This window comes from Prosopis cineraria, unplaced genomic scaffold (assembly GCF_029017545.1).
Source record: "Prosopis cineraria cultivar Desert tree isolate PC_DT_omini unplaced genomic scaffold, ASM2901754v1 PC11, whole genome shotgun sequence".
Classification (NCBI taxonomy): domain Eukaryota; kingdom Viridiplantae; phylum Streptophyta; class Magnoliopsida; order Fabales; family Fabaceae; genus Prosopis; species Prosopis cineraria.
This window is the reverse complement of record NW_026555342.1, coordinates 19,882,636-19,886,502: the sequence shown is the minus strand read 5'-3', so window position 1 is coordinate 19,886,502 and position 3,867 is coordinate 19,882,636.

Here is a 3,867-nt window from a genome sequence, read left to right as displayed (position 1 = left end):
ACGCAATGATAACAGCCTCCTCATCCGTGACAGGTGAGTCTGGTTGATTATTGTTGAAGTGGAGAAGAGATATACCTATATTTATAGCTGAAAAGACTGTCTACAAAATGTTACACCATAGATCTCAATATTGTGACATTAACAGAATTGTCAAGGAATTTTATAACATATTTGAAGATCTTGATTCAACTTAAATAAATTACTAGACCGTATATTGCATTATTTTTTATTAAATATTTTATCTATGAATATTAACATTTTTTTAGATATACCTAGTAATATAAATGCTTCCGAGATTTTTTGTTTGTACAGTTTATCATTCTAGACGCGTAGTTTGACAATTTGACCGAGTAGAGTAAAATGATGCGAATGTTTCACCTCTCTTTTAACTGATAAATCTCTCCCGCATTGTTCATTTCAAACTCTTCTGCGTGTCGCAATAGCAATAAATACAAAAATAAAACTTAAATACTATATTTACGTATTTCATCATTTTGTTTTCATTTACTATTCCATCTTTTTATGTAAACATGTACGACATATTTCAACTTAAAAATTTAATAATAAATTTCTACAAACACTACTGAAGATGTTTTTAAACATGATTAAAACCAACTCTAACAAATTTTTAGCTCTCTAGGTAGTAGAAATCTGGTGATCAGTTCAAGAGATTAAACGTTTTTTTATTAAATAAATTATTAATGGAAGAGTTTTACACCCGCGTGCGTGATTCTATCCTCCTCACTTCAAATTAGTAGTTACAAATGAATTTTCAGACATTAATTGAATAACTGGACAATACAATGTATACAAGCAAGAGGATATAAGTTCTTGTCCATAAGAAAAAAATCATTAACATTTTTTGTGATAGAGTAATTCAAACATATTTTAGAGAAACATGTGATTTTGCATATAACGATAATTTAAGAAAAAGATATAAGGCGCAACTTTTGTTATCTTAATCGGATGACAAATTTAATTCAACTTTAATTTTCTGCCAATATCTTTTGCCAACTTGAGGGACAGAAAGCAGGAAGGCAAAAAACACATTGTCCATATTTTCAGCTTTTTCACATGTAACCATCGACTTACAAGTCATTGTTCGTTATTTCAATGTCTTGTCGTAAAGTGTTTGCTATCTGTCCAAATTGGGAACACAGTCAAGACATTGCAATCTCCATTGACCATTGAAAAAGAAATTGGAGTAAACTGTGAACCAGAGAAGACGACAAACTTTGATAGGAGTCCCAAAAGTTTGACTCTTCCCAAAAAGAGAAATAAGGTGAAGATTGTGAAATCAGGGACGGAACTCCGCGTTCCGCAAGGGGCCCAACCTAATGCCCTTGCCTTGTATACTGTGTGGAGAATGTGCGTGAACAGTGAGGGAATGGGATGAGAGGAAGGGGGTATAGACATAACACCACAATTAAAATAATCTCCCATGTTATAGACACACATATACACAAATTACTTACATACATACATATATTTCCTCTAGGCTATAATATGTGACATTAATAACTATTTTCCAATTTTATAAAAAAGTTAGGTAAAATTTTAATCTCTTAAAAAATTGTATATCCTTTAAGTTTTACACTCATCAAATATTTTATATAAGTGTCTTAATAATGATAATTAAAATTTTAATACATAATTTTTTCAAAAAAAGTAATACATAAAATAGGGGTGTAGTTAAAAAAATAAAGGAGAATTACATCGAAGTCTCATATAAAAAAATTAATTATTATAAAGTTCAGTGACAACTAAACTAAGGAGGTTGACAACTGATTGTATTGTCAATCTCCTTAGTTCAGTTGTAAATGAACTTTGTAGTAATTAATTTTCTTCTGTAAAACCTGGATGTAATTCTCTCAAAAAATAATTTTGAAAACTACATAATATCAAGTGTTTTAGACTAAGTAAGGCTCTAAGAAAATACATTATGTAGTGGTTCGGAGGGAGCTCACTCCCTTCACCTTTATATACACTTCTCAACATGTTTTCATGTAGATTAAGAAAAATTATTAGATTCTTTTATTTTAAAAAAATATTTTAATATTTCACTCATACCCTTATTAATTAAAGAGAACCTCATCATGCCTTGTTCAAGTTACAAAAAACCATTATTATAGGGAGTAAAAATAGAGTATCATTTGATATCCTAATTGGGTATCTTATAATTTAGACCACTTTTATTTTTGAAGAGTACCTTATAATATAAGGGATCAGAGAGAACATAAGCATGTTATATGACTTTATTTTAAACATTTTTAAAATTTTCTAAAAAGTATATATAATTGTACATAATTTGGTATCTAATATTTCTAAATTATAAAATTATTTTTTAAAATCGGCCCCCTAACTATTAAAGCTGGTTCTGCCTCTACTTGAAATATATTTTCAAGATGGAATTAACTAAGGTTTTAAGACTTGATTCAACTTGGATAGTTAGACCAATTGGATTGTTGATCTAATCAGTTGAATCAATGAGAATCATGACCCATTGTCTTTTTCAATTTGTCATCCGGTGTTGTTTTTAAAACATTACTTTTAACAATCTTGTACATAAAGCTTGACAATTTGACCAACATGACCAAATATTTCTAAAAAAATTTATTTAAATTAAAGTGATTTTTTTTTCTTGTATTGATATATGAAAGATTAATGTTTTTTTTTAAATGGTACAGTTCAACCAAATTTCAAAAATCATGTGCTTGTCCCACCCCACTTAAACACATATCCCTTAAGCCTAATTCAAGAAATTTTTTACTTTTAAAAATTACTTTTTATTTAAATAAAGCATTAGTATTTTTGTAAAAATTTTGACAAAATCTCCCTTGAAAATAAGATTCCCTGAAATTCTACAATACAAATTTTTAGACAAATATCATAACAATCAGAAACCTAGCTCCTTCTAGCTAGTAGACAGAATATTTGACAAAGTAAGGACCCTAACCATAACCTACGTAAGCATCTAATATAATGCTTACAAAACATAATAAATGGATTTAAGTTTTCATTAGAAGAAACTTGATCTACCATCCTTTACTTCAACTCAATACTAAAACCCTTTAATGACCAGCAAAAGGTGCAGCACCGCTAATCTATATCAAACTAAAGAAATATTTTTTAGTGAATAGCGTTCTAATTTAAAGTTGATGGAAATAATAGAAAGAACATCAATGAGTCATTTGTAAACTTAATAAAATAATTAATTGAAATAATATAAACACATATCTCATAATTTAATAGTTATGCATATGTAAATCATGGATGTATGAATTCAAATAAAAATTATATATATGTATATAAGATTACAAAGGCAAACGTGGGAGAATGAGGGAATTTTAAATCTAATTGTATGCTTGGGAATTTTCTTCTTCATTTTTAATACAATAGAATGGAGTGAGCATAGAGGCTTGAGTGACTATTACACTATAGTTTGGATTTTGGAAGATCTTTTTAATATGGTGTGATGTTGAATAATAGCCTTTCTAATCATTCCGAGCTCTTTTTGTTTCCCGTCTATCCGTAATTAGAAAGTCAAAGATGGAATGAACAAGTAGTAACTAATATCATAATCAAATTACTATACCCTTAACTATATATATTCTCTTTAGTCTTATTTGTAAGTTACTTCTAACATTTTCACTGAAATCAAAAAAAATATTAAACCTCATTAACTCTGTCTAAAAATTTAACAAGTTTTTAACTTTACCTCTATTAAATATATTTACTTTAAAATCAAATACTATAGCATTTCATAAATTTCCCTACATTGAATAGGGGCAAAATGGTAAATATGAACATAATGATTATTGAGATACCTTTAAATAGGACCAAAACATTCTCTTTTTACCTTATAAA